This window comes from Alligator mississippiensis, chromosome 4 (genome assembly GCF_030867095.1).
Source record: "Alligator mississippiensis isolate rAllMis1 chromosome 4, rAllMis1, whole genome shotgun sequence".
Lineage (NCBI taxonomy): Eukaryota > Metazoa > Chordata > Crocodylia > Alligatoridae > Alligator > Alligator mississippiensis.
Genome location: NC_081827.1, coordinates 242,629,615 through 242,653,303, shown reverse-complemented (window position 1 = coordinate 242,653,303; position 23,689 = coordinate 242,629,615). Strand labels below are relative to the sequence as shown.

At 44.5% G+C, this 23,689-nt stretch overlaps 1 long non-coding RNA gene across 1 annotated transcript; it reads left to right on the top strand.

Annotated features, from left to right (window-relative positions):
• The first annotated feature begins 3,829 nt into the window (after positions 1-3,829).
• On the top strand, positions 3,830-22,785 carry LOC132249911 (uncharacterized). Its single transcript, XR_009461390.1, has 3 exons — positions 3,830-3,916; positions 5,358-5,570; positions 22,333-22,785. It is a non-coding gene; the product is annotated as an uncharacterized LOC132249911 (long non-coding RNA).
• The last annotated feature ends 904 nt before the right edge of the window (positions 22,786-23,689 follow it).

Genomic DNA, 23,689 nt, shown 5'->3' with positions numbered 1-23,689 from the left:
CAGTGTCCTAAATGCACTATTTCAGAAGTTCCTAAATGCTCCACTTTAGAAAACCTCAGAGAATGACTTCCAAAGCTGACAGGCGTTGGCGTCTTTAATCACACAGCAAGACTAGGATTGCTTGTACTATTAGATATTACTATTTTTCCAAACAGAAAAGAATTTAAAAAAACACCTGGATTTTTTAAAAGTACATGTAATATTATATTTATATATGATACATGGATTTCTAAACAGCAGACCCTTCCAAAAGTGGGCAAGTTTTGTTTCATTGGTTTGGTTGTTGTTGTTTTTTTTTAACTAAGGGTTCTTCCTTCAGCATTTTCCCATTATATTAAATAGTGATATATGAGCGCTGTGAAAAATGAAAGCTGGCAGAAGCAGTTGAAGCAAAAGAAATCTCCACAGGAGCCTGGATAGAAAACTACAATTTGCCGTAAGTGATGAATGCAAACCAGCGTTCTTTTTGAATGCTAGCCTTTGAAAAATGCATACTTGAGAGTCTTAAAATGCTTCATGCATGAAGTATACATTTCCCCTTACTTTATTTTAAACTTATTACAAACCCCAAGCTTCCTAAGCATCTCTTTAGGTTCTTCACCACTCATAAAAATATTAGTATAGTTCATTTTTATGCAAATAGTTTTGGAGATTTTTTTTTTAATATTAAGGAGCAAAAATGCTGAAGTGTGCAAAGAAGTTTGCAAACTATGCTAACACACAATAAGCCATTTTGAAAAGTCCTCCAGAGCAATGTTTGAAAATATAAGTGAGTAGTAAGGTCTAAGAATGGGAGCAAGACATTGGGAATCAGCACTTTGTGGGTCTAATCCTGCTCAGATTTCACTGTGTCACGTTTCCCAGGTCACTTCACATTTCTGTATCTCAGTTAATTCCATGGAAATATGAATACTTCCCTACTTCCCCGAGGTTGTTGCAACAAGTATTAATTATGGTTTGTATAATGCTTCATATTTCCTTGGCTGAAATGAGCTCTTTTATATAAATGCACACACCCCATTAATTTACATGCATTCCAGTAATGCCTACAATGCACTAGACGCTGTTCCCATACAAAGGATAGTGCTTGCCCAAGGAGTTTACAAAAATAAACCATCACTGCTCCTTGTTATTAAAAGAAACAGAGAAGGTAATTACCTCTCCCAGGTAAGTACTTTGTAATCGTTTGCTGCCTTTGGGACAAGCGCACTCTGTGCTTGTATTATGTGAATGCTAGTTCACTAGAGCACTCTGTGCTTGTATGGATGTGCCTGTGTGCAAGTGAAGGCCAGTAAGTGGTGTTCAAGAATATGCATGTAATTCCTGGATTTTGTAGATCCAGTAGATGTCGTGCATAGCAAGTGACTTCTTTTGTGCTTCTCTTTACACAGAGATCTTCACAAATCTGATGTGGCTGAATCCGAACCTACCTTTATTCCTAATTCTACTGTGAGTTACGACCGTGAATCTTAATCTGGTTCTCCATCTCAGTTTCACCAGGAATTTACAGAAGTTGCCACACATTGTGCACAAATCAATGTAGCTTCATGCCGCCTGCTGATTTTCATAGATGCTCTCACACATGCCCACAGATACGAACCAGTTGCAAGAATACAGAAAGATAATGCAGTCAGGCTACATGTAGAGCTAGGCAGGAAATGGGTTTTCAATTCTGTGATTTTTTAAAAAGTTTAAAATATGTTCTCATTTTGTACTGGGATAAAAGGAGAATTTCCAAAATTCCATATTAAGCAACAAAATAATCAAAGACACACAAAAATGAAAAGCCTGGAGTCTTGGGTTGTAAACCTAGATCTGAATCATACAGATCAAAGCTTAAACCTAGGGCTCCCATATGTTCATCCCAAACAAGTACCCTCCCTAGCAGGCTCTTCATTCAGGAGTCTCTCTTCCATCTGGAGCTGGAGAAACCTTTCCTGACAAAATTTTAATCAAAACTGGTATATTCCAGCCATAATTTTTGGCTTGAAGGGGTGGCATTTTCAAAAACAAACCAATAAAAATAACTCAGGTATTTCACCAAAAGATTTTCAAGTGGCTCTAGGTAGACTACATTGTTCACTGTATACATTATCCTAAAATCTGCCTCCATCACTGCTGAAATACTACAGAAAACATCTGTACTTAAACACATTTCTTCCATGAAATCTTTCAACAATACTGCACCAAAATGAGACAAAAAGCAGATTCAAAACATTCAACACAGAACAAATGATACAAATTACTCTCCATGGAAGGGAAACCTGGCTGCGACCAATATTATTGCTCCTTCAAGAGTTGCTATTATTTTCATCTAATGTAGACCCCCTCCACCCCCCGCTTAAAAAGCATAGGGAGCATAGGCAAGCTTTTTAGAAGAGAGATTCAGAATGCTCCATCCAAGTCAGTGGCAAAGCTTTCTTGAAGTCCCAGGGGCCAAGATTTCACCTTTAAGTATATTTTTATTATGGACAAGCATGCTTGCAGAAGTGTGATGGCATTTATTTTAAGAGTTGTACTCTTCCAATGAAAAGAATCCACATTTGGCCAATGTGGAAACATAGCTCAAATAGGTCTACGCATGCCATTAATGTGCTTTAAGCTTGCCGTGCAGTAAAATAAGGTGCAGTAAGGTTTCCCTGGGAGAGTGCCTACACGTGCAGCTGTCGGGAGCAAATTTGCTCCCGACAGGAGCAGTTCAGTGCAGGGCTATTCCTGCCCCCATACAGCAGCCAGGGAGAGCTCCAGGCTCCTCTGAGTGCCAGCCCCAGGCTGCCAAGGGGTACCTGGGGGTGAAGGGAACCGTCCTGTCTCTGGAGCAGTTGCAGCCCAGTGTTGTACCCTGATCAGCAGATCAGGATGGCAGCTGGGAAACTGTCCCCTGCCCCAGACCGTTGCTTCCCAGCCTCATGCCCTGACTGGGCCTGGGATGCAACATGCCCCGAATACCCATCTGCTCACAGTAAACAAGCTATAGCCTGCATAAAGCCAATTAAGCTGCACCCATGCAAACATTTGTCTAAATAAATCTCTGCAAATCTTCCTATCACCTAATTTAATTTAATGCAAAATGAAATTATTTTGATGTGACAAGTATTGTGTGGACTAAAAATTAATGTGTTTTTTTCTGGTGGTTATGGTGGGGGCAGGGGAGGGGTGGGGGGTCTGTGACCAAACAGTTAGACACACAGCCCTAGTTTTTATCTCTTAAATTCCCAATATCATTCCACCAGTTAAGGTCACCTAATTCAGCCCTAGTTGTCCTGCCAACGGTTTGTCGATCCCCCTTACAGAATACCTGGACTGCGGATACATCTCTCATTCTCTTTTCTAAGAGCAAATGCATTTGGCCAAATGCTTTTATCAGGCTAGCTTAGCTTTTCTGAATGGGTTGAGCAGCCATGAATAATTTGTAGGCAGAATTGTAATGTTAATTTTTACTTTTTAAAAGACAAATGCTAATTCCATACCTTTGTGATTAGGTAATTATGCAAGCTAGTTTAGCGCCTCATTTTTGTATTAAAGAAAGAATAACATGTATAAAAGATATTAATATGCTTAAATATTCTCATTTCCTCCAGCACAGAGGAATTTTAGAAATCAAAATTCAGTCAAATGCCTTAAATTCAGTAACTTCAGAGCTCTGGCTCCATGAGCTCATCCCAAGAAGTGCTACCTCCTGGGTTTTATCCTTTCTTCAGATCAGATTCATAGAACCAGCTTTCCCCACTAGGCTTATTCTTAGAGTCTGCCTGAATGTGTCAGCTTGAAAAAACTGCCTTGCTCTGTCTCATTTATTTATTTCTTCTCTCTCTTGTTCCAGCAAGGGAAATTTAGTTGGGCATGATAACCAAAGTCTACCCACCTCCTGGCAGAGATGGAGCCAGAGCTGGGAAGAGTAGTCCCCCAGAAGACGGTATGGACTTGCACCTTGCAGTTGGGAATGGGCTGGAGCTGATGGCTGTACAAACCCTTGCTTCCCTTGAGAAGGGACTGGAAAATAGCCCTGGTCCTATTGTGGCCTGGAGACTGTATAGCTGTGGTACTGTTACATGTTAGCTGTCTTCAGAGCCTGGTTACCCTGGTTCCTCAGGCTATAGGAAGGCTTTGCCTTTAAATAGCTTTTATTTTTTTTTTTTTGCATAGATTTAAGGCTTTAAATCTGACCTTTCAAACTCCTCTCTGAAAAATAAAGGATGCAACATTTCAGCATTATCTTGAGTTTGCAGCCAGGCAATACAACAATAACCACCCTCCCTGTCCCCCCCCCCCCCCCCCCCAAAAAAAAAAACAAAAAAAAAATCCAGTTTGCAAGAGCCCTTCGGCTATGGAGAATAGCCTGCAGGCAGTCCCTTCACTTAAGACAGGGGCGGGCAATTATTTCGGGCAGAGGGCCGCTTACTGAGTTTTTGGCAAGCCATTGAGGGCTGCCTGACAGGCAGCCAGGGGCAGATAAATATTAATTTTCTAAATTTTTTAGGGGCCCCACAGACTGGATAGAATGGCCTAGTGGGCAGCATCCGGCCTGCGGGCCGCATTTTGCCCACCCCTGACTTAAGACTTCATCCATCACTTAAGACCCAGTGCAAAGGCCTTATAAATCAAGGAAAAGACAGTCATTAACTCCAGTAGACTTTGCATCAGGTGCTTTCCAGTTCAAACCCCATGCTGATCTCAGCAGTGGCAGCAATATGGTGCAGGAAAAGAGGAGCTGATTTTCCAGTGAGAGAAATCCCAGGCCTTTTACAGTTTTCTAGATCAAAAAGCAGCACCCAGGAAACCACGTGCAGCTTATACAGAGCTGGAGGAGCAATGTGATACAAGGGAAGAAAGTCAAGGCAGGAAGTGATAAGGCAGTCGGTAGAACAGCTTCCTTGGCCACAAGGAGCCACGAGCGGCAGAGAATGGTGTGGTAGTGCTCGACTATCCTCATCCGGGTACCAAAAGAGGGAGCAGGAAAGGAAAACTGAAGAGAGATTCTAGCCCTAGCATGCTCCAGATGGAGGTTCACTTTGTACCCCTTCTTCCCAGGTAGGGTATTGTAAAGTAACTCTTGCCCTCCTGCAACAATGCCTAGCTAGAGGAGATAATTAAGTGACATCCTGGTAGCTGCTTGCAGATGCAGAGGAAGGTTTTGAATGCTTGCATATGGAGCACACTTTGTTATGGCAATTGTGCAAGCTCAGATTTATTGGGATGGTTAGTCATATCAGTCTAAAGACTGTCACATCCCGTTTTTACTAGTGTCACGTAATTAATCTTCCCTTGACTTACAGTCAGACCTCATCATTCTAAATACCATAATAGATTTTTAAATGAGAATATTAATAACAAGGTCTCTCTATTATTTACCTTAGCCAGACAAATGAAAGCGCAAAAGGAGATGGCTACTCCCAAGGGCAGAAGAAGAGAGGAGCAAGGAGGTATGCAGGTTGCTGACCTTCGTGCAGAAGAAGCCAGGAGAAGAGCATGATTTGCAGAGCTTCAGTTCATTGCTGAAAGAGAGATTGTTGTTGTAATTTCTATTAAGTACTTTGGAGGAGCTCCCATATGAGGATGATGAGAACCATGTAAGTACTTAGATAGCTCTATTATACCATTAAAGCAGAAATGCATTAAAAAAAATACACTGTCCTCAGTTAAAATTAAGGATAAATAAAACTGCATTGAATCGGCTCTTTAAAAAAAAAAAAATCCTAATCAGACTAAGCTGTATATTCAGTATGCCAATATGTTATAAGAACAGTGAGGTGGCTTTTTACAAATCAACGTGAATTTTTTAGGTTGTATTATGAGCATTTCAGTAAAAAGAAGTCGGTGGCAATTTCATTTGAAAAGGCTTCAGAAAGCCTGGAGAATATAAGGTACTTTGAATTCCTTTCCTGTATCTTTATTCTTTGCAAGATGTGTGTAAAATGCAGATATTTCTACAGATACAGGAACAGGGTATACAAGGCATTGAAATTGTGACACCTCATTCATGCGACAAATGAGAACAGAAGCAGCACAATATTAATCCACCTTCATGACAACCATTGTAAAGAGAATAAGGCAGTAGTGGAAACTCAACTGCTTCTACTTACAGTTAAGACCTGAATCTCATGCAGCTCTTCACTTGCTGCATTGCACTGAAATACATTCCTTGTTAATACTTTCTGGTTTGTAGCTCAGCTTCCATTCCCCTAACCATCACCGGATTAGTGTGGGTAATCAATATTTCAGGCAATTCAGATCATTTCTAAGTGAGTGGATAGTTGGGGGCATGGCCTTAGGGTGTTTCTAGAACTGGTCTGGGAATTGAGAGACCCCAGGTTCATACCCCATCTCTCCTCAGTTAGGCAGACCAGGATTTGAAACTAGAGCTCAGATTCGAGGCCATTATTCTGCCCCCGAGGCTTGGTAGAGACAGTTTCTCTCTGGCAGGCGCTACAGCACCCTAGTTTCGATCCAGAGGTTTATGACAAAAATGGAATTGTCACTGTTATATCCCAGAGGTTTTTGCTTGTGTGCTGTTATTCAAGGCACACAAATGTCCATTCTTGGACAACGGAAGTTTTTGTCCTCCTGACAGCTCTAGGCATTTCTGATTTTCATTTGCATGCAGTAACTCAAAACGCATTGTTAGCATGACCTTGGGTGTTTACTGCCAGGTTTCTATTAAGAGCCTTTTTTTTTTTTCAGATATCCCATAAAAGTACAATTGGCAGGATGGGGATGTGTATATATTGGCTTCTGTATTTGCCTACCAAACATCACATTCATTAGTAATCCTGGAATCACTGGGCCTAATCCAGCTCTGATTGAAGCAAGCAGGAGCCCAATCAGCTCCGCTGTAAACAGTGGAGAGACGCAAAGGACAAACTTCACCCCTAATGCAGCTCCCCAGAAGTCACTGGAAACACACTAGTGTTACATTTGCTGCTAGGTACCATGGTAATATTACTACTAAGAGCCTTAGCCAAAGACTCTGACACTATTGTGACGATGCCTACCAATAATAACAAGGTGGGCTCTGCTCCAGGCCAATACTGAAGCAACAGCTCCATGTCCCAATACCAGGGCACAGACATAATGGACATCTTGTCCCCAAAAGCTTACAAGTGCAAATGTGAAACACGTAAAAACAGGTGAATAAAAACAAACCTGGACAGAGGACAAGCTACCAATAGGATGGTACTGTCAGCTGCTTATCATGTTGCTCATAATCTGTCTATTCATTAAGGGTTTCAAAACCATCATGGCACAGGAGTTTCAAGGATGCATTTGAAGGACACCGTGGTAGCCTTGATGATTTTTTATAGGGAACTTCTTCCATGCAGAGGAGAGGCAGGTGTGTGTTTCTCAAGGCATTTAGGATTGTAATGGGCCCTATTCCAAATGCTCTATCCTATTTTACTTTTCTGCCATCTCTCAATTATAAAGGTGATAATATCCAAGATGGGAGAAAAAAGAAAATCTGTTGTTAACTGTAGTTATTCAGAACCATTTAGCTTCAGTGCTCTGCTTTCTAATAGTGAATTTGATTTGGGGTCCTGTTCTTAATTTGTAACAAAAGGAGTCAAAAAATGATGAATACTACAGATCATCGTATTCTGGAATGGCATCTTGAAACGTTAAAAGTATTAATCTAAGAGATATATTATAGCCAGGATCTGAAACAGCTTACTATGCCTTCCTCCCTCCCAAAAAAAGTTCATTGAACGGAATCCACCGTTAAGACATAATGGCTTTTTACCAGAGCTAAAATTTCCTGTCTCAAATATCCTGTAATTTCAAAGTTATTTCCCTTCTGTCCCATAACCTGCAAACACCAGTTCCCCAAGCCAAAGTGCTCAGAGTCGTATCATAATCATTATGATATCTTTTTTATATAGCACCTTTTTTCTTGATGTTCCCAAAGCACTGGGCAAACTAGAAAGTAATAGAAATATGCCATACAATAAAATCAGTACAACTGAGGGTGGGAGGTGGAAATCAGTAGAAAGTCCATTTGTTTTTTTAAGGGACCAGCTTGTTAGAGACCCATTTTTTCTACACCAGATAGAAAAAAGGTAAGCAGAAATACAGAGGTTTGTACATCACAACACACAAGGTGGAGCTAACTGAGGAGTGATTAGTCTGCAAAGGATTAGGCCTTAAATGCCCATGGTCCTACTGTCAACTTATAGCTTCTAGGATCAAAGCAATTTAGATGCAGTTGTAATAAAGGTGACAATAGAGACCCCAACTAATACCAGGGTGTCTTTGTGCTTAGTGATATGCATACAGAAAAAAGATGATCCCCTAGCTGAGAAGCCTACAACCCAAATAGTGAAGACCAATGGAAGTAGGGGAGAAAAGATCTCCAGTCTCTGATAGGGGAAATGAATACAGAGAAATGAAGGGTAAGGTCCAGACTGGGTCCATAAGTGCCTCACTTCTCTGTAAATCATGTTTAAGAACCTAAGTCCCAATGAATGACCCATACTGATCAAGCTCTAAGTGCTGCAAAACTAAGCAAGCACTTAAGTTTAAGTGGCACTTCTCCCTTTTATACTGCAAAGTTGCCTCCATGCTAACAATGGGGCTTCAGTTTGAGCTCTTCAACATCTAAGCTCCATTGTGACCCCCAAAGCTGCAGAGAAAGTGCATACATCCCCTGGGATCTTATTTACTAAGTATGTTCAGATGATGTCTAACCCTAATCAGCAGCACTGAGATCACGAACCCCGCACTAGTTATGGTGATGATTATGGCTGCATTTTACCTAATTGATTAGTGGCTATTTTTATAAGTTGTGCACCTACCTGAAAATCCTGAAATAACTCTGGAAGCAAGGGCTGGAACCCAAGTTTCGCCCCTGCCAATGTGGGAGGTAACCTAGCCTGCAGATGTTGCTACAATAAACGTTCACAATGAATTTGGCCATCCTAAACATCTGCAGGAAGACTAGCTATGGTTGAGAGCATTCACTTTGTACTTTCAGGTGATGTTTGCCTTCCCTGACTGAGTGAGGCTCCGGATCTACAAGGGGAAACATTTAGTTAATAGCTGGGTTTTAGTTTAAACTAAACATTTAGTTTAGTTGGGTGCCAGTCTGCACCCAACTCTGGCAACTGGTGCTGGGTCATCTGGGGGGTGGGCTGGGCAGGGGTGACATAGGCTACTAGGGTCCAATCCTGGCATCTGAAGCCGGGCAGGGTCTTTACCTGGTCCCAGGGCCTGATCCTGGCACATAGGGCTGGGTGGGAGCAGTGCGGGGATGCGGGAACTCAGGGCCGAATCCCAGCACACAGGGGCCAGTCAAGGGGCCCTATCTGGGCAGAGTAAGTGTGGGGCCCAATCCTGGTGTGTGGAGCTTGATCCAGCCTACGGACTGGCCCTGAGCCACTCATCTGACCCACAGGGCCAAAAGCATGATTACCACCGAGTTAGACCTATTCACAAGGAGTGAATGTGGTCCCTACAGGATCTTTGTATGTATATATTGTGAAATATTCTCCAATGACATTGCTCAAGATTAGATTACAACTGTGATAGATGTTAAATGCTTTGAAATGTAATATTAAATGACCTGTCATTGTCCAGAAATATATTTTAAAGCATCTTAAAAGAGCACTGTGCAGTATACAGATGGGCACATGTTCTCCCTCACTCTTGCTCTCACACACACATACACACACAGACGCAGCCCCTAGTGAACTACAAGAAAAAATTGCACACTAGGCCATTAAAAACATACGTGGATGTTGAAAAAAGTGCAGTTTTTTAAATTTTACCTTACACCAGACCCTCAGTTGCTCTTCATAACCATATCACTCATTGGTTATTAAGCATCTTCAACAGATAAGGCATATATAGAAGTGGGTGATATTGTCCAAAAGCAACAAGCAAAAGTAGCAGACCTACAATGCTGATTTAATAAATGCCAGAAACCATCTCTTGCCTTTGTAAACTAATTTATCAGTCCTGTGGAGAGTAATGGCAACTACAGCAGTGGGGTAGTTCTGAGAGTGTAAAAATGATCTTTCTGCCAAACCCCCTGAAGACCAGACAGCAGCGCCGTTTAACTGATCATGATGAGTCACAATTGTCATTAGGACATTTGGATGCAACATGCTTTATGTAGTTCTTTAACCTTGGTCTATTTGTTATCAGCCCAGTCTAGAGTAGTTTGTATTCATTAGGAGACTTGTTTATTTTGTAACATTATCCTTCTCTTCGTTAACATGAAAGAGCCAAACCCAAGCACCGGGAGGACAGCTCATCCAGGTCTGTGCTATTGTTCCATTAAAAAAAAACCCAACACATGTCTCCTGATAAATGATTACTGGGATTAGATTTTATGGGGCAGATTCATAAAAAAATATCAGTCCCATTTCCATATGTTTCTTACATAATAGGAAACATACAAAAAGGCCTTAAAAAGGCACTTCCCAGTTGTTCATTAAGCACTCGCGTGCTCTCTCTCTCTCATATCCCTAAACAGGTCTCGTGTATTCCAGAGTTTCACTTAATGTAGCAGCTATTTGTTTCAGGATTGTCATCTTTTCCCTGTAATGAGAATCTGAGGCTTCAGTTTCTCCTTCCAAGGAAGATTAAACAAAACAACTAAAATCCAGATACTTTTTTCCCCACCTCCTATTCACTGGAAAGGCCAGATTATATTAGGAGGGATAGAAAACTGAGATGGGACAGGCGGAGGCTGGTCATGCACACCATAGTGTAAGTTTTCCACAGGTGGCTATTTTTTTGAGAAATATTAAAAGAAAACAACAAAAGAATGAAATAATATGAACACACACACCATTTTTAGGCAATACTTCTAGCCTTTCTGGAAAAAGCCTCACGATAAACCAGGTTGGGCAATTATTTTGGCTGGCAGGACACTTCATGAGTTCGGGTGAGCTGTCAAGGGCCACATATATAAAATCTTTCTGCAGATATCATCTTGACAAATTATGGATAAAAACCAAATCATATACTACAAATCAGACATCTACTATGAAAAAATCAAACATCTACTACTATGCATTTACTGGAACAGATTTGAATTTTATTTCAAAAAATATTTTTGTCCTGATTTATAGTTTTTTGAGTATTTTATATAGAGGTGATTGCGTAACAGCTCAAAATAAAGTCTTACTCTTGTAGATGGGGTGTGAGGCGTGGGGGTTGGTGTGGAGTGTGGAGGGTTTGGGCTTTTGCAGGGATTGTAGAAGAGGTGGGCATGGGAGCTGGTGTGAGGTGTGTGGGCAGGGGCTGCCTGCACACTAGGTCCCAGGATTTGGCCAGGGGTAGAGGAAGAAGCAGGGGAACAAGGGGCACTTGCAGCAGAGCTGGCCTGGGCAGTGCAGCTGCAGTCCACCCTCCATCAGACCTGTGGCTGCCCCTGCCGTGCCCTGCATGCCACCGAGTGCCATCTATTCCCATCCGGGGCAGCCTGCACCACGCTCCTGCCCACCCTGGCCCCAGACGGTGCACGCAGCTTCTTGGAGGGGCTGCTCCCAATGCGGCTGCTGCTTGGCTCCCCTCTGCCTCCAGCAGCAATTCCTCCTCCTGCCCCCACTGCACTGCTCCGGGCAGCAGGTAACATGGGAAAGCCATGGAGATGCATGCCAGGCACCACAAACCCAACCAGGTGGAAGGAAAGCTGCAGATGGGTGCCCCAGCACATGGGGATCCAGCTTGCTCCAGCTCCCAGCTGGCTTCCCACCCACTTCATCTCCCTGGTGTGATGAGCAGTTACCTGCAGGCAGCTGTGTGGGTGATTGGGAGCTAGAGCAGAAGCCCCGCATGCTAGGGCAGGAACCACCTAGCTGCAGCTTCCCCCCACCTGGTTGGGCATCTGCTGCCTGGCATCCCCACTGCTTCCCCACATTACCTGCTGTCCAGAGTGGGGCAGCAGGAGGAGACGGAGGCACTGGAGGTGAGGGGAGCTGCACTGACTGGGAGCAGTCCCCTTGGGAAGCTGTGCATGGTTAATGAGGCCTAGGTCAGGGATGCACGGCGCAGGCTGCCTCGGGTGGGAGCGGATGAGGCTCGGCCCCATGTGGAGCACTGCGGGACAGCTGCAGGCTGGATATAATCAATTGGCAGGTGCTCACCTGCAGGCTGCATCCAATCAGTTCTCAGGCCAGATCTGGTCTGCGGGCCACATTTTGTCTACCCCAGGACAGGCAATGAAAAATGGAATTGCTAGACACTTCGGAAAATGTAGACTAATGTTTCTTTTATCATTAGTTTCCACGGCACCCACATATAATTTTTCACCCCAGAATGAAAACCTAGTGAATTTGTTTTGACACATATGTAGAGCAGTGGTGTGCAACGATCAGAAACATCTTTCTTAGAAGTGCTTGATTAGCAGGTAACTAAAGCCAGATACACAAGGGCATTTCAGAGTCCGAAAATGCAGACACACTAATAACTCACTTAAGCAATTTTGTAAATCCGGCCCCCAGTCCTTATAAGAATTATCAAGGACAATGTTGTCTTTTTATGAAAACTTCCTATTCCTGCCTTGCTAAGCTGTTACTTTAAAATTCAAAGTGATCAGCCAACGCAGCTCCAAAGTGGCCATTCTCCTGCTATATTTGGATTAGTAAAGCTTAACTCCTGTTATGGCTCATATCTCCCATTTTACTGTTCCTGAGAGGGAGATGGCTCCTTTATATTTCTAACACTTCCAATGTTTATTGTTCATCAGCTGCTCTTGTTCTCCGGGCCAAATTCAGCACATGCTTCCAGGAGATGCATTCTGTTCTCTGCTAGTGATGTTACTTTCTTACTGTGTTGTACTCATAATCTAGAGCACATGCCATGCTCATTGAAAGTATCTGTTTGTTCTTTCTGCATTAAAAAAAAAAAAAAAGAAAGAAATCTTAACATTCATGTTAAACTTGAACTTTTGAACTTACAGTGCTCAAGTTCGGAAAAACGCATTCACCCGTCCCTGCTCTGGAATGTTTTCCATAAAGGTCTATGATGGAACACGTAGTAAACGGGAATATCCTCTCATTCATGTCAATTTAGTTGCATTCATGGCCCCATATTTAATCCTGCTGCACATTCGATTTGGATATTTTTTCCACAGGATACATCCTGGTAGATAGGCAAAAGGCCAGGCACATCTGAGCTTGAAAGGGATGAACAGAAAATATATCAAGAACTAGGTTATTTCTGTTCTCAAGACCAAATGTCTGATGTTTTATCAGTCTTATGTGTCCACTGCAAATAGAAAAAAGGCAAGGTTCAGGTGAAATACACACAGGGGATTTTTCCTCTCTTGAGGATGCATAGAGCTGGGGCTCTTGCAGGTGAAAGAATACAGGTTATGCTTCAATGTTACCATATGGCTTATGTAGATCCTAGCAGATAAAATACCTAACGATGGACTGCTGAGTGAACTACAAAATACTGTGTAGTCTTGAGACAAAAAAAGAAGACGTATACTGTGTCTGGACTGTTTCCCGTTTCTGTTGTCCTCCCATGTGTAAAAGTCTGTTGAAGTCAGCTGAAGTCCTGTTGAATTATTGATCTCCAGGTGTCTTTTCTTGGGCACCTCGGAGTCTGGGTGCAGAAGACAAGACCCTTGGAGTCTAACAGTTCAGAGGTTGTAAAGATGGACAATTTAGCATTGATGGGTGTTGGGATGCAAAATGGGTTCACAGTCTTTCTGATCCTCCTATGAAAAGAACCATTAGAAAAGTAACAAAAATTCATTTAGGATATGTACAAGTATTACATTTAGATTGGCCTCACCTGGCCTGCGTCAGTCTAAATGGCCTGTCATTCAGAAGTTCACAGGGCTTAAATTGCTCAAAAAGTGTTGTGGCCAATCTAAGTTCACCTTTAAAGACACTAACTTTAGACTGACCTGGGTTAACCTAATCTAAAATGGGTTCACACAGTCTAGCGAGTACCTGCCCATATTCATTCACAGCACAGCCCCAGGGCTGGAAAAGCAGTACTGTTGCCACTTCCCCCTGACTTTGATTGGGCTATTTTTAATCTCCCTTAATGGGGCAATCCTCCCAACTCTCCTCTGCACCCACCAATCCCCGCCCAGACCCTCAAACCCCCTCGATTCCCCCCACCCCAAGTTATTTAACTCAGCCTGTCCATGCCACTCCTAGCAGCAGTGAACGCCTGCATACATTGCTCCTAGTTTAGATTTAGGTTTTAATGAAATGTAGGTAGCTTATCTGAACCTAAACCAGGTCCCGCAAATGGTTGTTCTCACCTTTACACTGCATAGTTTGTGCAAGACAAAATACACAGCTCCTTTCTCAAGCCATTTACATTCTGCAGATCAAGGAGCCATAGTACTACAGTGGCCGTTCACTACCACATTTACAGAAGCCCAACAGTGTTTCTCTTTTATGAACCTCAGGGGCTTTGTTTCATTTAATACAACATAACTCTGCAATGAAAATTCACTCTGGGTTAAAACTTATCACACAGGTTTTCTAGCCAAGGAGACAGCTTCCCTTTTCCATATGTATCAAAGTAAGTTAATGTATTTTCAAGCTACAGGTGTCCAATGGGCCTATGTTGATTTACATCAGTTGTGAATCTGCTCTGTATTTTGCATTAAAACTACAATCACTGGGAGGTTTGCAGTCCTTTTTCCTTGAGCGCCTGCAAACCAGCCACTAGCTCCTTTTTGCCAGATTTCATCATGATGTCTCTTGGTTTTCAGGATGAAGCTATAGGCACCAGAGTGTCACAGTGGCTTTACTAAAATTAAAAAAAGATAAGACTCTGCTCCATATTTGAATGGGTCAGATAGCTGTGCCCATTTTGATATTCGTTCCCTGACTGAATTGAAAAAAAAAATCTCTTCAAAATTACTTTTCTTGTAGTGGAGCAAGCCTGGCAATCATTAAGTATAAAATGAGAAAGTTATGTAAGCTGACAAACTTGGCAAAACCTACAGGACTTTCCCCCTGTTTTGGGCCTGTTCATATTCAGTACTGTAGTCTATACTACATTTTAATAAGCCTCTATTATTGCTCGTAGATTTAAGGTTGTTTAAAAACCAACTGCTCCTGGGTGTGACAGGGATGAATTGGTTAGTTCTTCTAAAGAGGTATGGTGGAATTGGTCACAAAACGATTGAGTCAATTTGGTGGCGGTATCTCAAGACATTTAGTGACCTAATAACTGTTATATCTTACTTGAGCTTTTCTTTATTGTTTACACACATCTCTCTTCCATAAGTATATATGCCTGAGCAAAACAGTGAAATTTGAAATTTATGGCTAAATACAGGCGTTCAAGAAGCTTATGGCAAAGAAGCCCTCTAACTTTCCCCATTTAGGTCAGGAGGAACCAGAACACACATTAGCCCTTGTGGGGTGGTGGGGCTTGGAGCCTACCTTCATGACCCAAGCACAGCAGGTGTGTGTGTATGGGGGGGAGGGGATGCTATTGTATGCATCCCAGCATGCCCTGCAGGCTCCCCCAGCTGCTGAAGACTCCCTAGTGGACCTGAACAGCTGAGCTGCCCCCGATTGGGTGGAGACATCACAGCTGCCCACCTGGATGCCCCACTCACACACAACCCAGGCATCCTGGACACTCACACATGCAGACACACACATGCAGAACCTAGGCACCCATGGTACAACTGGGCCACCAACTTCCATGCGGCCGGTGAAGATGGTGCCCGCCTCTTGCACAACTCCCCATTTCCCAGGCGGTCCCCAGTTTTGTCATCGGCAATGTAATTGGCCCTCAGTCCTAATTGGGGGCCCAGCCTACCCCCTCCTGCTCTGGTCTATGAGGCCCTACGGGTACACCTGGACTATCAGAAGAAGCATTTCAACTACAGGCTGGGTTTGGCACTGCAAGCATATCCAGAGCAGGGATGGGAGAGAGGGCAAGACCCCCACTGATGTGTATGGCCCTGACCCCACACTGCAGCAGGCTGTCCAAATTAATGAAGCCCTGGCCAACTGCTTCCTCACATGTGTAGACTGGGAGGCCTCCCTGGATGAGTAGGACCAGGAGGCTTTGAGTGCCCCTTCCCTGGCACCTGACCATGGGTCTCCTACCATTGGCTCCATTGGTCCTGCTGCTCACAACCCAGGCTGCACAAGCACCATCCCCCCTGCAATGGTTCCCAGGCCCGCATTGGCCTGGGTCCAGTGGACTGGTGGGACACCCCCACAGGTCTTCCTTCTCTTTGAGGCCCTGAGCCTATGTCAGCAACTGCCAGTGGCCATGAATAATGAGTTGGCCCTGGAAGGTGGGTTGAGTATGTCAACCCTGGCATTGGATCTTAGGCATCCTGCCTCCCCTCCCTGCCCAAGCTGCTGCTCCCCAGAGCAGGCCCCACCAGATGCCTTGAACCCCTGGCTCCCATACACCATATCTCCTGTTCTGTGCCCTCCCCACTGTGGTGGGCCAGTAGGGGATGCTCCTGCATTGAGCTACCCACCTCACTGTGCCTAACCACCTTCCAGGCTCTGAGTGCCTCCCTGGGGTAGACCCCCTTCCTGGAGCATACCCACTAGCCTGGGGGTCCCACTGCCACCGCCCAGGGCTGGGCTTGATTCTGGCTTTGTGGACCCTGGAAAACACAGGCCAAGTAGCCCTTGAGGGTACTTGATTCACTTCAGGAACTTGGGATGCTTCCCTCAGTCGGAAGCACAAGTAGTAGTCTCCCTTAGTCAGCCGAACCAAGGGGACCCCAAGGCATAATCTAGACCCACTCCCAATAAGTCTCCCACAATAGGTACAAAGGAGAACTTTATTGGTTACAGAGGGTAGGGTTGGAATAGGGTACAGGTTAAAGCAATATCAGAGAAATCCCATAGAGCAAACTCCCATGACTGGGTAGCCTTTGATCACACATCTGAGTTACTGCAAGCTATATATCTAGGTGGATCTCAGGTAGCTTACTCACAAGCATCATCCAGAGGCAGGTGGAGATTCCCTTTGGAGGCAGGCAGTTCCTTGATCATGAGTTTTGAGAGAGAGAGCAAGTTTCAGAGGGTTCAGCTCTTCTCTCTCTGAGTCTTCCTCATGGCTGATGCCTTCTCCTCCTGGGCAGTCCTTAACTTATATAGCCCTTGTGACCTCATTTACCTGGTTCAATGGAGGCCAGCACCTGTTGGCTGTCAGCCAACCAATTTGAAATGCATCACTAGTTGCTGGGCAGACTGGCAGTTCCTAGCTCCCCAGGGAGCAAGCCCCTCACCCAGGTATGTGATGCCAGTCACGTAGGCAGAGGGAGCAGGTTTCCCCCCTCCCTTAGGAATGTATCCAGCTCAGGTTACCTAAAGAGATAGGGTAAGGTATCCTCTGCTGGGCCCATCCTAACCAAATTGTTACAGATCAGAGTTGTTGGGGAGAAACAGAGGTGGCCTTCTGCCACACCCACCACCTCAGCATCCCCCAATCAGCTCACAGTGTGGAGTATTCCTCCACAGCCACCATCCAAGCCTCCCTGCCCCCCCCTGCCCCCCCCCCATGAGACAAGAGCAGTCCTTGGAGTGTGGATCTCCATGGTGGGGGATGGTGGGCAGCAGCCTGCCCTACCACTCTGGTCCAGGAGGGCAGTGGTGTCCTCATGGAAGATGGCACTGATGCCACTCAGAGATGTTGCAGCTGGACTCCAAACGGTCTTTGACCCTGTGTGTAAACTCCTTATCCTGGCACTGTGACTCGCTCAGCTCTGTAGCAACATGTGCAACCTCCCTTAGAGAGCAGCAGGCCATCCATAGACCTTGTCCTTGGACCTTTGCAGTATGTTCCTGGTCCTGGATGATTCATTCAAGTGCTGAAGCACCACAGGTACAAGCAGTTGCCAAGTTGTCCATTCCAACCCACCAAATCAATGGTCCCCTTTGGTCCTCATGTTACCAGCACCATCTACGCACACATCTCCAGCACTCTGCAGGTGTCTGGCCAACCATCCTGGATCCTGCATCCCAGGCTCCATGACCAGGCGACCTGCACACAAATGTAGCTTGCAAACACTGAGGGACCTGTGATGAGTCTCCTGTCTTGGCATTTTCCCCTGCCCAGCGCTAGAAGCCACACTGTTGCTCACAACTCAGCATTGACCATGCCATGAAATGCCTGGATTCCACCTCCCAGCTGGGAAACCCTGGATACCTGTTTTCCATCTCCCTGCCATGGGAGCTGGGATGGCTGGGAACCCAAGTGTCAGGGCCCAGAGGCGTGAGACTTCTTCAGTTTTCCAGGAAGAGATTGAGGGCAGAAGTGGTGGCAGGTGTGTGTGTGTGGGGGTGGTACGGCTGGGCCTTACCTGCCATGGTGCTCATTCATATCTGCTCTGCCAAACAGCACGCAGAGGATTGCCAGTAAAGATAGGTAGATTTGCCTGTTAGTTACACCTCAGCTGTGGGGCTCAAATAAAGTTTTTGGTGTCTCTTGGATCTGTTTGGGTCAGGGTTTGTGTCAGGTGGGTCCAGGTAAATACACTGGCTTCTCTCAGGAAAGCATCATGAGCTTGAGGGATGGTGGGGCTGTTGACAATTACCTAGATTTCTGGTTCCTCTCAGTGTAGCACAGACTGATAAGACCCCAACAACACTAGGGGAGACCAAGTCTGGTGCCTCAACTTCATTCAAGGCCAGTGTCATGGGGACTCAGGGGGTTGTTTGGGAGGTGCAAGGTCAGTGGAAGCATCAGTAAATCAGTATTGTCACTCTTCCATCTGGACAATTGTTGAGCCAAGGGCATGCTGAATATTGGAGTAGGGAACCACATCCTTCCCCATGAGCATACCCCAACTTACCAAGGAGTCACATTAGACCATTTCCTCACCTATAAACATCACCTCCAGAAGGTCAGCAGTAAAGTCTCTTCACAGGTACCTACCTTAAGACATTTAGGTAGCATGACATGGGATGCCAACTTCAGAGTGCTCAGGTCCACGGTATAAACCCAGCAGATAACCGAGCTCCTGTATGGTCCAGAAGCTGTCACACTAAAGAGCTTGACACTTTACTTAACAGTCTGCAGAGACTCGATAACAGGTTGCACACCTTACACACATACACGTATTCTCTGTACCAAGTGACCCAAGAAGACAGACCTCAACTGCCCCCCTGCTGCCAGGTTTCTGGGCCCATAGAGAGCCTGGGAGGCCGGGTGCTGCGGGCTTGTTTGTTGCACTAAATTTAGACATGGGATGGAGTGAATGGAAATGAAATGGTTGCTCAGAGTAAATCCTGTCTGAAATCTATTAGACCAAGTTAATGCCCCATTGGGCACAGCCTTGACAGAGAAGCACGGGTGAAGCTGAATAGACCAAGATCTGGATACAAGCACTTCAAAACAACACTGTACAAGATGAATACCTTGGACAGCCCCTTGAATGGAGTGTCCACAATCAGCACAGAAATTAACTGAAAGCTGTAATCTTTACAAATGCCCAGATGGGGTAGATGGGATCCTCACACTGGGAGATAATACCCAACAATGGCTCACAGCTGGCCAGTGGAAACAAAGCGGGGCGGGGGGTTGGATACAAGGGCTTTGCTGACTCTTCAGTAACAGCCCAGCACTCGAGCAGAGGAGTTGAGCATTGGCTGAGGCTAGACCACTACCCCATGAAGGAGGGATCAGGGTGCCGCAATGCTCCATGGGATGTTTGCGGAATGCGACATAATGCAAGTCGCAGTGGGATGTGGTACAGATGTTGGTTACAGGGCTCTGAAGTCTCATACCACATCCATCCAGGGTTATCCTAGAGCAGATCCACCATTTCTGCAACGCTCTATGTGCCCTGACCGTCTGCTCAGTTATGGTTGTAAAGGGCTTTCTGTGCACCTACCATGCAATAAATGTAATTTCTGCGCCTGGCCGGTGATTCCCAGACTGCAAGAACGTGCCTCTCTTACTAACAGATAGCCGAATCCTCACCTAGTATAAATGAGCTCCGTTGCATCAACAGGGTTATGTTGGATTGTATCACCTAAAGATCTGGGTCAAAGTTTGCATTTTTAACTCACATGCCTCTCAGAAGCCCAGAATGACAGGCCAGAATAGAAGGCTACCACGGTGTTTTGAGCAGACGCCATGCCTTATCAAGCTATTATTTGTCATATAACAGATGTAGGAGGATGTATCATGTCTGATCAATTCTTCCAGTAGGCACCTCTAGCCAAGTAGTCTATCTTGCCATTGAAAACTATTGGTGACTCAATAAATAGCATCCTTCCCTCCAAGACAGCTCAGCCAATATGTGAATTCAAGGAAAGAGGTAATGAGATCTAAAAGCAACAACACGCATCAAATAAAGTGTGTGATTAGAGAACAAGACACCCTGAAACAGAGCCAAATACTGCTCTCAGATGCAACACCAGTCAGAGACGCAACAATTCTTATATATTTATGATGAAGCTGCATTTAGCATAGTATGGACAGCCTGGGGCACTAAGCTAGAAGGGCACAAGCAAAGGGCTGAGGTTAAAGAGTTACTCTTGGTGGCTGAAAAACATGGGAAGAAAAAAATCAAAGCGTTTGAGATTTTAAGAAGTTTGGTCAAATCCTGCCCCTTAATCCTGCTCTTTACTTCTCTCTACCCACTATTTGGGTGTCACTGCCTTAGGCCTCCCCCAATCGATATGTCCCAAATGGTAATCTACACTTTAAAATCTCCAAATCTTACATCATATGGGTTTTTTCAGCTCTGGTACAGCTCTCTCATGGAAGCTCTTTAAGTCCATTGTAATCAGAAGAGGCAGTAGAGAGTGGTAAGAGACCACATTAAATGCAGACTCCAATAACTCAGGGTGAGACAGACTGGGTTATTCATTCTGTGGCTCTTTCCAAAGATGAAAATTGGTTTGATGACAAACACTTCCCGACTCAGTTTCCTGAGAGAAGCAGGGGGTGCAGAGGTGGTGAGGAGACTGGAGCCACAACAGCTGCTTGTCTCTCCACTGCCCCTGCTGCCTCATTCTTGATTTCAAGACAAGAAACTTTCTCCCCTCCCATGTTAAATGAGGAAAAATTTGTCTTTGAATCAAGTAATGATGTTAAGAAGAATAGGGGCATACAGCACTTAAAGTACATCTCTCATGGAGAACTGCAGCAGCTTTGCATCATATGATGTCAAATTAAATCCTTCCCACTGACCAAGCTGAAATATTTTGGTTTGGACCAACTTGACCAAAAATAACATTGCATTTGACTTTCCCCTGTGAAAAGAAAAGGTGGGGGGAAGAAAAACAGTGCCAAAATTGAAATTTTCTCCAACATGATTTTTCCAAAATGTACAGAAACAAAGTCTGTAATATTTTAACTGTCTAGACTCACCAAGTGGCGTCTGACGTGTCACAAAACTCAAACTAAAGTTTGTGCAATTGTCCCAACAAATAGTGCAACACAAAATGGCTGGGGATACTGAAGCTCTCTCAGTCCTAAGTTTGGTCTTGACAACTAAGGGGACTTATTGGGGGGGAAAAAACATTGGGAAGCTCATGCTATAGCAAATTTTTAATAGCGGATTTCACCAGTCAGGGCCGACTAGACTTTTGTTACCATTACAATTCAGAAAATAAGAGGAGAATGGTGGGAGAATAACATTAAGAATTCAAAAGCCATCGAGAGAAGGAGTATGAACAATTAATACAAGCATCTGTTCCTTCCTGTTCCACAGGGACCACTTCTATTTTACTAGCTATCTCAGGTCCTCTTCTTCCCAGCTCATTACCTTTATTCCACTGATCTCACCACTGATGTGGGTAAATGCACCATACACCAGTGGTTCAGCAAGAGTTACTGTGAACTACTAAGTGTTCTTATAGATCTTCTCCTAGCTTTGTCCTGGTCCAGAAAAGCACTTGGACCCTTTGAAGCTAAGAGTATGCCTAAGTGCATTGCTAAATCATGGCTTAAATGAGGAAATCGAGGGCAAAAGGGATATTTTGAAAACATCAGTATAGCAGTTAGTGAAAAATAAGCAACATGTTGACATAATACTGAACCACTACCGACCCCTTTCATTCAGCACCTGGAAAGGGTAAATTTTTACAGTAGAAGTAAACCTATTTTTGTTTGAAAAATAATCCCCTTTCCCGGTGGGTAAACTACAAAGTTACTCAGTGAGAGAACTGAATTATTTCTGCATAAGGGAGTGTGACAAAACAACACAGATATTTTGTGTAGCTGGGCTTTTTTTTTCTCTTTCTCTCGTCCTTGATTTCACAGACTTGTATTACTTTGGTTTGAATTAGAGAACTCATTTTACTTCATTAGAAAAAGAACATGCGTGTATGAGACGGTTTAATATTGATGAAAGGTTAATGCGGAGGTAGTCACTGAATATGAAAATTGACTCCCGTTTTTCTTTTCATTCTGTATTAGATTTACCTACAGCATCCCAGGCATGCTCAAGAGGATAGAAGCAACCCTAGAATCCGCAGAGTATTCGGAGCATGTTCTCTATTTAATCAATATGATGCTACTACCTAGAGACACAAGCAAGATGGAGTCCATTCTTCCACAACAGCCTTGGAGAGATTTGGGTGGGGGGCAAGAAGAGAAGGAGAAAGATGGCTTTGTGTGCCTTTTCCTTTCAATTGCTGATTAAATTCACTCAATTAGATCCCTACATATATACCTCTCTCAATGAAGAATAAGCTAATAACTAGTGATGGGCAATCAGTTTGGATTTTTTAAGGTGCATGCTTGTATTGGAGGGTGTAAATGAAAAAGAAGTACAAAAATGCTTATAGCAGAATCATTGGCTAGGCAAAAGCCTTACTATGTTTCATAGCCTTTTTGTGCATCATTTGCCATCCTGCAAATAAAATAAGATGAAAACAGTCTCTTAATTCCACGAGTCCGCTCCAGGCAGAGAGCAGCATTGTTAAATATTCACAGTACTAAGGAAATCCAGCCATGGTCTGGTTGTCTGAGCTAGGAACTCCCAAATTTTAATCCAGGCTCTGACAATGATTTGGAGCCCAATCCCCCAAGCCTTTGTTCACTTGAGCAATCCTACTAAAATCCGTAAGCACGCTCACCTGAATGAAGATCTGGCAGTTGCCTTATAGCCTAGGACACGTTAGATTCTCCTGATGCTGCTAGACTTGTGCTCAGCGACACAGCTGCTATTGACATCAATGAAAGCAAGTGAGCCATTCTTATTATTGGGCTAGATATGGGGTTGTCAACCTTTTTTAATAAGTGTACTCTCGGTGGCAGGACATGGGGGGAGGATGGAAGGGGAGGGTGGCACGCGGCTGGATGCGGAGTGGTGGCAGCATGGGAAGCTGGATGGCGGAGGTGGCTGCTGCTGCATGTAAGCTTACCCCCCCCTGGCATCTGATTGTCTGGACAGTGCCTGGTGGCCTGCAGAGGGGTGCCACTGCCCTTGCCCTGACCTGGCCCTGCTACTGGGAGATGGCAGCGTAAGGTGGTGGGTGATGGTACTCCATCCCCGTCCACCGCCACTTACCCATTAGGGCGTTCCCAAGTACCCCTGGGGGTATGTGCACCCCCGGTTATCAACCCCTAGGCTAGATTATGCCCCACTCCTGCCCAAAAACATAAGGCAGGCAAAGGGTACCTTTACAATGAACATGGCTCTGTATTCAGAGGCTATGTACTCCTGCATGCCTCAAAAGGACAAGCCGGATACATCAGCCAGGAGATGCTATATCCTGTCCAAGCACAGCAAACCTGCCATTCTGCTAGAGCTCAAGGAGGCATTGTGACT